Source organism: Sinocyclocheilus anshuiensis, unplaced genomic scaffold (assembly GCF_001515605.1).
Source record: "Sinocyclocheilus anshuiensis isolate Anshui unplaced genomic scaffold, SAMN03320099.WGS_v1.1 scaffold613, whole genome shotgun sequence".
NCBI lineage: Eukaryota > Metazoa > Chordata > Actinopteri > Cypriniformes > Cyprinidae > Sinocyclocheilus > Sinocyclocheilus anshuiensis.
In genome coordinates, this window is record NW_015536487.1 from 567,551 (window position 1) to 579,850 (window position 12,300).

The window sequence follows — 12,300 nt, forward strand, 5'->3', positions numbered from 1 at the left end:
GTTGAGATTACCCAGTCTACAGTTTTTATACAAGGCTTTGAACACAGGAAGTGCATGCTAACTTGCTCTACAATTAATTGACCTCATTCTAATGTGATGCAGCAGCATAAAATTTTAACCTGTAACTTTGGTCTTTGGATCTTTCGCATATCATGAATGTTAAATATTTTCCCTTCATTGAAAGCGTAAGAAAATAGTAATAAATCAATCAATCGATAAACAAATAACACTTATTTAGTAAGCCAGTAAGATGTAAATAAATATAGATGATTATGTTTTGATGTTGGTATGCCAATATCTATATCTTTATAAATTTTCAAAATATCCAGATCACATTTCAATGTGATTAAGTCAATGAAGGGACAAACAGTGTCCACTGATGTTCATCTATCATATGGCATAGTCCAATTTTTATAGGCTTCTAAATGTGATGCTAATTTGGTATTACATTTCCAGTTTAACAGCGACAGCAGCTTAATTATCAGCTAAGCAGAAAGTTGAATAATGAGCGGAGAGGCTGATGTCTAGTATTGAGGGGACTCTGTTAGTTCTGGGTGACAGACTCGTAAGGAGCAATTACACCCACCCAAGTCCTGTCTGACAGTTTTATGCTTTAACATCCATTTTTTTAATATCCTCTATCCTCTGCTCGGCTTTAAAAGTGAGACGTATGAAGAGTGGCTGAAAGAGGAAGAAAAAGCGGAGAGAGACAGCGACTGAGCTATAGATGACGTCACCCTTTGGTCTTTCTAAGGATCCACCCGAGAGAAGAATAATTATTACATATCTGAAAACAAGATTGATTCGACTCTTTATGCCCACAGAACACTACATCTTCAGGATGAAGGTGGGCAGAAATGCAGAGTCATTGTATCTCACTTTCATACTCATTATGTGATCATGCCAAATGATTATAATAATTTAGTCAACACATTCATTTTGGGAACAAGTCCTGCCAGGACTGCACTCATATTACTGAACTAAAAATCTTGCATGGCAGTATGCTGTTCAGTGCTTCAAGTTTACCTGTTACAAATGCATCTGTAACCCTTTTTGGTTCCTGCATACCCTTGTGCAGACCCTTTCCTACAGACTCTTTCCATTGCTGTCTACACCAATTACATTATAGAAATTGATGAGAGGAAAGAGGGACCAAACTCTTAATTACTTTTGCTGCAAGAAAGTGCATCACTGTCTGTTTATCTTTGATCCAGTTTCCCGGCAGTAAAAAAGCGTGCTGTACTAAATCAAGAAAACGTATGCATTTAGCCCAAATGCAACCAGATCCACACTGACATTTAACGAGCTGCTTCTTTGAAAGGTTATCATACGTGTTTATTTGACATGCCTTTGGACAAGTTGATCATAGCCACAGGCCCCAGCTCATCTCAGTTTGGAAAGGCCAAAAGAATTGGCATCCTCCAGACATACTCGCCATCTTGGCAGGACATATTCGGAGAGTGTGGGGAAACAGATTATGAAAAATTAAGTTATCAGATGATTTACACCTTCCATGCAGAGCTATTGCCTGAGCTTTATCAGCTTTGATCAGTTGGCACTTAGAAAATATAATAAAAACTTATAGTAAACACAAATGACTTTTTTTGGTTATGTATGGTGAGAAATATGTCTCCAGTTTCATAAGAAAATAAGAAATGTATAAATAGTAAAGGCCTTCAGATCATGCAAATGTTGTGTCAGAGATGTTGTACTCTCTGACTCCTTTATAACACTTACATTGGGAATTATTTGTAATATCATTGTGCAGTCGATAGTACATACAAACACTATGTCAATCCCTTTTCATGGATGGGAAATCCCATTTGATATAACTTTGAGGCAGATTCCCAAATTCAAGTCCCCAGGCATCAAAAGGCCAGGAAGCACTTGCAGATATAGAAAATGACTTTTTTCAACACAATTATGTTTTTAAAATACAAAAGATAAAGAACAATTAGCCAAGCAAACTGACCCTAAATAAACATAAACATAAATAAATATCACAAAGCAACAAGCAATTAATAACATTTCTTGGGTGAAAGCAAAACTTTTACAACATAACTCAAAAGATTTGTAAGCGAATGTATTTAAGTTCCTCTTAAGTATGTTTCCTGAGTGAGAAAATGATTTAGCTCACGAGTGACCGGTTCACATCATTCTGACTGAATCATAAACCGATTTGGATCGCTAAACCACGTGACCAATTCATTGAAAAGACGCGACTTAAAAGAGTGATTTGGGTATAACGTATTCTAATGACTTTTCCTGGTAACGCAGTAATGTAATGCATTACATTTTAAATTTATATAATTTGATTACAGTTACTAATGCCAATAAAATTATATTACTTAAGTTACAAATGCAGTGTTAAAAAATATGAAGTAACATCATGTGCTCATCAGTATGCCTTATAATAAATCACCGGAGAATGCGAGCTAAAATGCAGACGAGTCCTACAACATTTAGATGCAATGAAAGGTTGCCTATCATATTTCAAAATGTTTCACTCGGTTTTTACATATTTTAGTTTGGCATTATAATTTAGGAAAAGTTCAACAGGTGAATGTGTACAAGTTTATGTCACAATAACACTAATATAAGTAAAAATAAATGACTCATCAGAATGAGATCCTCCATTGTATCAAGCCACGTCGCATCGCATTCTTTTGAGGTAAATTCATGGCTTATTTCTTCACAGTTGCGTCTTCTCCAAAAATGAAAAGTAGCCATGATGACCTTGATGAATCTTTCTTTGTTTACAGAGGTGATGTGGGCGTTTACATGTTGGCGCGTCTCAAGCCTGGTTTCACGTGGATGATTATCTTATAGTGGCGATGTGCATGGGAGTGATCACATTAGGTGAGCTCAGACGGGAAAGACTGTACCTCGCGTTGGTTTCATACGGATTAATTTATCAGAGAATATTTGTTTTCGACATGATATACTTCATTTAAAATAGACACTTCAAGCTTTCTTTAGATATGTTTTTCATGTCTGTGTGTAAGTAAAAATGCAAGTGATCATTCAAGTCAATATTAAATACTGAAAGAACTATGAGTTTCACTTTGTAGTGTATTTTTTTAGGTTTGATAACTTGAAAAGTAGTCTTGAAAGTAACTTGAAAGTTAAGTAATTAGTAATCGGATTACTTTTTAAATGCAGTAATCAGCAATGTAATCAAATTACAATTTTAAAGAAGTAATTGGTAATTTGTACTGGATTACTTTTTTTGAGTAATTTACCCAACACGTTCGTGAATCAGCATGGCTAGTTGGGAATCTTTCTGCATGTCAAATCATTTCCCCAGTAGGTGGCGACAAGTGACTTTCTTTTAAGACTTTTTGAATTATTTATGAGCAAGTCAGTTGAATCATTCAATCAAAAACACTGATTCATTTGAATGAGATAAATGAATAATTTACTCAACCTATTAGTTTTAAAAGGCTGATTCATTCAGTAAGCCAATACGTCTTAATGAATGTGTCACTGAATCATTTACTCAGCCAATCTGTTAAAAAAAAAAAAACACTACTGAGGAGTGTTGTTTAATGCTGCTGCGGCTTTGTTTGGAACTCACTTTTCATTTGCAAAGTAAATACTGAATTGTTTACTGAACTGTTGCATGCAATATCACACAATTGTGCTGGCTCCTTTGTTTTGTTTGAGAGCAGTAACATTCCAATACAGAGATATAATATGACATATATTGCCATATCAAAGAGTGATATTGCCATATAAGTTACCTATAAGGCCCCGTGTAATTTTCACATATATATATATTCTCTGGCTAGATGATGATTTAAGTTTATAACATAAAATTTGTATATGCACATACATAAACATACATGTTTGTATTGGTTATATATATATACCTTAATATATGAAATAGTCCCAATTTGAACAGGTTTAATTTCTGTTTTTACTTCATATGACAATATATAACAATACATTTAATATATGTACATATATTACATTTGCGTATGGGTTGCAGCCACTGTAAGCAGTTAAGATAACTGAAGGTGGTGATGGTTCATATTCAGTGAGACAGATATCAGTAATCACTGGCCATTATATGGCAAGTATAGGGAAGCGGAATATGCTCGGTGATTGTGATCTTATTGGTGTTGGAGGGCAGAAAGAGGACAGGGATTGGCTCCCAAACTTGTCTGGCATGGTAATGGGCTGTGATAATGCTATTGATGACAGCATAATGGCTGCCTGTGACCATGAATTAAATCAGATCTGTGATGATATTTGTTCAGCTCTCACATGGACTGCTTTGTGGACAAAATATAATACTGAGGCAAAGTAAGGCGAAAGGAAAAGAAAGAGATCAGAGAGAGGCAGAGAAAGAAAAGGAGAAAAAGAAGAACGAGAAGTGGATGACGTAAAGGAACAAGAAGGAGAAGGGAGAAAAGAATGATATGGACAAATCTGTTAGGACTTGTTGGCATTGTGAAGGCCAAACGAATGGTCAGGACTATTGTCTCTGTAGTACTACATGTCCGAGCATAGCATGGCACAGTCACTTGTGTTATTCAGAGCTCGCATGAGCTCTTTGTCAGGGTGCGAAACCCTTTAAAATGGTCTCAGGGGTGAAGCCCTATCTTGAGCGGAGCGGAGAAGAGCAGAGGCCTGCTTCTATCTCTCAATCTGTGCCTCTCAATCCCAATCACAGACACATTGTTCTCATCATGTTGTGGAAAAGGCTTTTGACAGAGCACAGTGATGAATCACCCACGCCAGTCTTTCAGCGAAGGAAATAGAGTGAGCAAGTGAGCGAGAGAGAAAGAGAGGGAGCAAGAGAGATAGAGCGACGGGGCCTCACAATGTAAGGGCAGCAAAGAGGAAGGAGAAAAGCGGGAAGAAAACATCAACCGCACAGCATTCAATTCATTTCTGTACCTCTTTCAAGTCTGGCTCTTTTCATTGGCGCGACAGTGTTTTAAAGTTATTCGCTCCTTTTTTTCTCAGGATCAGGTTGAGCAAATAGCAAGAAGCAGAGGCTGAAAGAGGAAGTGCTTTTACCTGAGCAGAGGTGCTGATGGCCGTGAGCTCCCTGTTATGTTGGAGACACTTAGAAAAACAAACGTTAAACAGACCCAATTCCTTAACTAACGAGCTAGCATTCTAATCTCTGTCAGAGTTTAACCTGACATAAAGAGAAAGCGCCACATCAGTTTCTTTTTTATCATTATTTCAAAAAGCTATATTTCTGGAGGCGAGAGACATATTTTAGAAATAGATGCTTAAACGTATCTTTGATCATGCAAATATCTCAAAATCGACATTATATAAATATTATATATAAATACAATAAGAGGGTCTTCCTAATTCCCAAAATAACTAACTAATAATTTATATAGATAAATTTCATTTATATAGATGTTCGTAAAAATATTTGTAAGGATATATGAGAAAGTGGTCATGTTTTTATCTCAAGAATGATATATAATTTGAGTACCTTCAAAAGTTTTGGGTAAATACGATTTTTTTTTTTTTTTTTTTAAATAAATAAATTAAACAAATTATATATCTTTTTTTTTTTTTTATGAAAGAAATTCGTACATTTATACAGCAAGGATGCATTAAATAAAAAAAACGTAAAGATATATATTTTTAATGATTTCTATTTCAAATAAATGCTGTTCTTTTGAACTTTTGAATCATCAGAGATTAAAAAAGTATCACGGTTTCCCAAAAATATTAAGAAAGGATTATGTGACACTGAATATACTAAAATAGAAAAAAGTTTTCACAATATTACTGTTTTTATTGTATTTTTGATCAAATAAATGCAGCCTTTGTGAACATAAGAGACTTTTTTTCTAAACACAAATCTTACCAGCCCACATTTTAGTGTAACTGATAATAATAATAATAATAATAATAAAATCAACATTATAACCAACATAAGATACAATCACTCGTTGCCGTATTATGTTGATAAATCTTTCAAACTTTACATTATCGAGGTAATCATGAATTGATCTGACATTTGATCTGGGCTGGACTGCACTGATGTACAGGATTGTAGGATTAACCATAATTTACTGGCCAATTATGGAGCAGTACGAATGCCAGGCTGAAACCACATGCTTCCACCACACCTCCTCAAACCCCAGACTAAACAACACGTGCTGATTGACAAGTCCTAAAATTTGCTAGGCCTTCCCATTCTCGGCCTGCTGCCAACAAAATATCCTGCTTATTAGCAGACTAAGTTCATTGTACTCGGGACTTTTAAACAAGCACAAAATGTTAAAGCCATTCACTACATCTCTACCAAGATAAATGGTCTTTAATAAGACACAGTGTGATGCATAGTGAACTTCTCCTTGCCAAGTGCCCCAGGTCATACCTTTTTTAACCATCTGAGTAATTATGCACTTTATTCTTGGGCCATAAAACGTAAAACTTTTGCGCAGAGTGAGTTGGCCTGTGTTGATAAATGGGCTTTGGAGTGAACAGAATGCTTAGCTGGGCTAGTTAAAGCATGCACACTGCACATAAACAGGAAACGGGTCCAGGGCCCTGACTGCCACAGCTGTGGCGAAGGGTTCGCCTAGCGCTTTGTGATCAGATACATATACATATTTCATATCTATTCAGGTCTAATCTCCCAACCCCGAGATGGATTCTGTTTGGAAAGCTAGTGCAAACATTGCAAAACAAAAAAGAATGCTGATAATGGTCGCGACTTCCGAAACTTTGCGAAACCAATGAGCTTTCTTGCTTTTTTTAACGACTTGTCTGAATCGACCTGTTGGGTGCTTTTTGTCTGAGAAAGATATTGCGCGCATAAAGGCCAACGAGGACGCTGAGAGCAGTAGGTTAAAAAGTGAGACGCACCCTTGGCTGACTGGGTTAGAGGGACCGACACCTGGGCAAACACTGCCGAAAGACTCATCTGTCATCAACTCCGAGAGCGAGTTAGAAACTCAGCTGCTTTTGTCGAGCCACAACAAAAGGGAACATATGAATTAATTTAACACTTTGTATTCAGCGGTCTCTGAGGTTGAGGTCTTTTAAAGCCAATATTATGGGTCAATAAACATCCTAAATTCCTTGACTACATGCTGGACTTGATTTGCCTTATTGCTGTTGTTGTGCTCTCTGATCTCCTCGCTCCTACACGACTCTTCATTCAACGTGTCCAAGACAGACACAGCAATTATCCTCGAGTCTTCAAGTCATACCTCCATTTCAAACCCGAGCCGTTGTGAATTTGAGATTAAGTAAGGCACAGTCGGAGATTACTAAAAAGTCTGAAAACGATGAAATGTTTGTATTCTTTGTGCCTGGCCTTTTGTGACGCATACTTGGGGGCTGAGGAAAACTCTTGTGTGGCTGGGAATGCTAAGCCATTAAGGCCTAGATTCCACGGTGAGCTCAGAGCCGTACAGACTGTGAGTGTCACAATTACAGAAATCAGAGTATTAGCGACACGCTAACACCCCTTAGCCTTATTCAGTCTGAATATTTACACCGAGTCCGCTGACAAAAGAGTCATTATATGGAGACATTCCATTAGATATTCCATTTAATTCGATTCTAGGGACATCTGCAGAACACACACAGGGCTACAAAAATGTCCAAAATAAATGTACAATAATAATAATCACAATGGCTGTATCAGACATGCATCTTCAAAAAAAAAGATGCTTGTGCTTTTCCAATAATCATCAGTGTCAAGTGTGATCACACCCTTCTTAAATTATCAAACGAGCTTCTGCATGTGATATGAGCACCAATATGTTAGCTGCTGACTGTGACACTGAGTTGAACATAAATCAGCTAAGCACATCAGAGAATGAGCTTCAGAGACATTTCCATGGCAACACATGCACTGAAATCGCAGAGACTGATTGTTTTCTGTCAAAGGCCAGCTACACGGACAGAAAACCTTGAGAGACCACGTAGACTAGCACTGTGTGAAGGCTTTCACTTTTCAGCAGCTAAGATGAAGCACAGCACTCGGACTGCTGTGCATGTAGAAAAGAAACTCTAAGCTGTTTAAGTCAGCCAGTAATCCAGCTATGAGTGCAATGTGACATGACCACTGGGGACAATGAGTGCATGCTCATTCATTCATTGTCCCGTCAGCCTGATATCATCTCCGTGTTATCTAAATCTGCTACCAGCAGAGCAATGGGATTCTTACCGTCGTTATTAATATGTTTGGACTAATCAGTGTCTTTATTACACCCTAAAGCTGCAGTAACAGGATTTTACTTATTTGTAAAATCCCCACAAATCCTCAGAATGGCTGCCATAGATTTAAGGTTTTCTGTGAATGTTCCTCAATTGTTAATATCTATATTCACCAATTATTTCGTTTCTTGAGTCACTAGACAACACCTGTGGAAGGAAAGAGGGGAAACTACACCCCCTATTGCTGCTTGTTTTTTTTTTCTTTTATAGTTGCAAATATTTGTTCATTATGTCACAAATATTGTGCATAATTTGTAGTATTTTGGTGTATGCATGCAAGTGAAAGGCTGTGGAACAATGTAATTCTGACAAGTATTTGCTAAACCAAATCGCTCTAAACTAGGCACAATAAAACCTGACGTGATGTGCAAATAACTTAAGTACGTAATAGTGCTAAAGTACTACTCAATGTTACTGAACTACGTAAACATTTACAGTATATGCTTTGTTCAAATATATTACCAACAGAGTAACCATATGCTGTATACTCTTATACTAACCTTTCATTCAATCTATCCCTCTTTCAAAGGTTGGTTTGTTAAAGACAATTAAATAGTAACAGTAATTGAAAGAGAAATACAGAATATGGCTATATGCTGTCTCTGTGTGTGACTAACTCACTGCTATATATAGGCTATTAAAACAGTGGAAATGAAATGTGACAAAAAATAATGAATACTGGCAGCAGGATAGAGCTTTAAAACAGAGAAGAATCACACTGAATCAAAACAAAAAGAGTCCACTTATCTAAAATCTATAAAAAAGAACACTAGCATGTAACATATAGAGAAAAAAAATCATATATCTTTAAATGATTATTGGTGAATAAAATTATTCCACTGCCGAGTCATTTTTGTGCAGCTATGATATGCAGTACAAGCACAAACAGGAGCAAGCTTTTAAAAAGTTAGCGTGAGGATTAACACCCCTCCTATGGTAAATCTCTGTACTGCATGGCGATAAATCACTCCACTTAATTTCATTACATTTTCCATTAATCCACAGCATTTTTGGCAGTCAAAATATTTTGTCTTAATGGTTTCCATACAGATTAAATGCTTTTGCTATTGCCCTTGTGAAAGTTTGAAATGTAAGTGATTTAAGGAATTTCAGGAATCCTGAGATAATGAAGTGCATTTTATTTTAAATGTAGAATTACAAGTGTTGACCCCCCATCTATCAGCCTGCTTTGTTATGACATACATCTCTTCAAAAGTGTTTCCGCTTTGAGAAGTCATATGAAACATATGACACAAGTCATATGAAATCATTAGTTTAAAAATGTGAGTTACAAGCTATTGACACCCACAGCCAAACCATCAGCAGCTTAACTGAGAGTAGCAAAACTTGCCCATTCTAAGCAAAAGTCATGTGATCAGAAATGGTGATCTTTGTAACACTGATTGAGTTTGGGATTTCTGTCACAATCTTAAAAACCTCCTGCAGTTCCACCACACACCCCTAGGGGATCACACATCAATATAAATATAATTTCACATGCAATGGGGGCATATTGTCACAAAAGGTCAACGTGTGTTCAGTAGGCAATGATAGTGGAAATATACACATATATTTTCTCACTCATACACTGTTTATCACCAAAAACTTTCAAGTAATATTCAAAATCAAAGAGGACACAAGACAGGAAAAATGCTTTCACACTGATGTGAAGTTAATGGTAAAATACTAGTATTCAGCGTGTGTCTCTGTTTGCTGTAAAAATAATAAAAGACTAGAATCACACATACTCCTTTGCATTACCATAACTATCCCTCTTCTTCTCAACTACAGTGTAAGGATGCATGTGCACTGCAATTTAAAGATGACAGTAGGAATGGGAATCTCTTCTAATGGTTAGATGGGCATCACTGATTGGGGGTACTCCCTAGTCTCCAGCTCAAGAAACCAGTCATAAAAGGATTGGATTCCTCAGACTGCACTGGCAAATAATAATTAACTCTCCTTTGGTCTCAGAGACACAAGCAATAATTGACAAGGCAGATCTAAAGACCTCAAAAGACACTTTACCATGTTCTTATGATGGATTAACATCAGAAAAGCATCCCAATAGGACATTATTCCAAATGCTCGTAATATTTTCAGGAGGTGAAGTGGCTGAGTAGACAACAAAAGGACATTTAGTCCTGCAGTCTGTATATAGTCTCTATTGCCATATATCAAATTATCATAAATCACACTGAGCAGAATGTCAGAATTTGTGTTACTGGGAAAATGAACACTTACAGATTAATATGAAAAACATAATGAAGAGGAAGTGTGTGCGCATGTGTGTGTCAGCACTATATGGTGGAACAAATTCTCTATACAGCGAGACATGCACAGATGCCCTTGCTCTCCTTACACAGTTTGTACATTTTATCATCTCCTCGGCAGAGGTGTGTCACTGCACTGTTCTCAATCTGATCTGACAGAGTGCTGGTGTTTTCAGTGATACAACATCTTAGCAAAGTGCTCCAAAGACGAAGCCATGTTTTATTCATTCCATCTTTATAACCCATGAAAATAGACAGAGATGTAACTTCGTCCTAGTCAAACATGCTCACTGGGTCTAACAGAACTAAGTTTTCACACATTCCTACCAAGCTTGGCCTAAAATAATTGATTTGCATTAGTCGTTATTCAACCATTCATTTAAGCAGTTTTGTAGCCATATTGTTATGAAAATTACGTCTCACGATTTATTTATTTATCTTTTAGAGCACAAATACAGTATTGGTTCTTTACAAGTTCATCCCTGTGCTGAAATATGTAGCTGTAAAATCTCTGACCTGTTCCCAACATCTGCCGGATCTTAAAAAGATACATTTATAATAATTATTATATTATTATATGATATATCAACTATATTATTTTAATTGCTGTTTGATAAATGTAATTGTTTTTATCAGGACTTTTTGATATGCCCCTAAAATATACAAATGCAGGTCAATTCTGTGCATCAATGGTTCACAGTCTTAGTACTGGAGTCCTTTAAGCAACAACCATGATCCTGAACATTTGACAGATGTTATAGCATAAAGTAAATGCTCTCATAAATGTGCACTGATTCTGGATGAGGCCAATCACCACTTCCTTTCATCCAGAGCAGAAATTTACACTATACAGTAGCTCTGGGCCACTGACCACCATCAATATTTTATCAGGCCCCAACCCTGACACATAATTTTTTCATGTGACACTTAAGCTGCTGTGGAGAGGCATGTCAGAAAAACTGCATTATTTTGTTCACTGGGATAAAAGATTGTTAGGGATACAAAATGTTATTTATCTCGTATGTGCACACATATTTCAAATATGGCATACATATTGTAAATATTCATAAGCAATGCAAGTTGACCTACAGCAAATGTGTGATTCATAAATATAAGATCTCCAGAAGGGAATTAAGGCCAAGACATAGAATACCACAGCATGACTTTTCTGGCAAAGGCCTAAAGTCATAACCTTTATTGCTGAACAATGGTAAAATAAACCCAGCCAAATACTGACTGAAAGAGAAGCCAGTCCAAACATATGCAATAAAAATTGCATGATAATTTAACTCACACTTTTACTTCACTTCACATTTTCTAATAAACAGAAGTAATGTCCATTGTCAAAAGGACTAAAGTGAGGTGACAAACAATTTACTGATGTAGAACTCATAACAATTACAGTCGGATATTATGGAGGGTGAGATCAAGAAAGAGAGAAAAAGAAGAGTGCTCTGTTTGCCCAACAGTGGTATTTGAACGACAAGGATGAGAAAGGATTTGTGGTAAAAAGGAGGTGTGGTAGGTAGGGGGGATAGGTGGACAAAAAAAAAAAAGCACAAAAACTTTTAAATAACTCTGCCGAGTGTTGAGGCCTCAGCCCTGCCTGTCTGTTGCCCTGGGTGCGTGTGAAATGCTTCCAGTGAACAAAGTAAGCCATGGGTGCATCCCAAAGGCCTTTGTGGCCAAAGCCTGGTGAAGAGGCTCTTCATAGCGCCAGCAAACACAGTCTACAGCCTCTCACCACAATTCTGCAGATCCTCCCATTGTGTCCCAGCACACATTACACACTCGAGAGGGAAAGAGGAGAAAC

General features: G+C 36.8%; 1 protein-coding gene across 2 annotated transcripts in view; it reads right to left on the bottom strand.

The window, feature by feature from the left end:
• LOC107684761 (sonic hedgehog protein A-like) overlaps positions 1–12,300 on the bottom strand; it is a 50,324-nt gene that overhangs the window by 21,142 nt on the left and 16,882 nt on the right. The window lies entirely within an intron of this gene.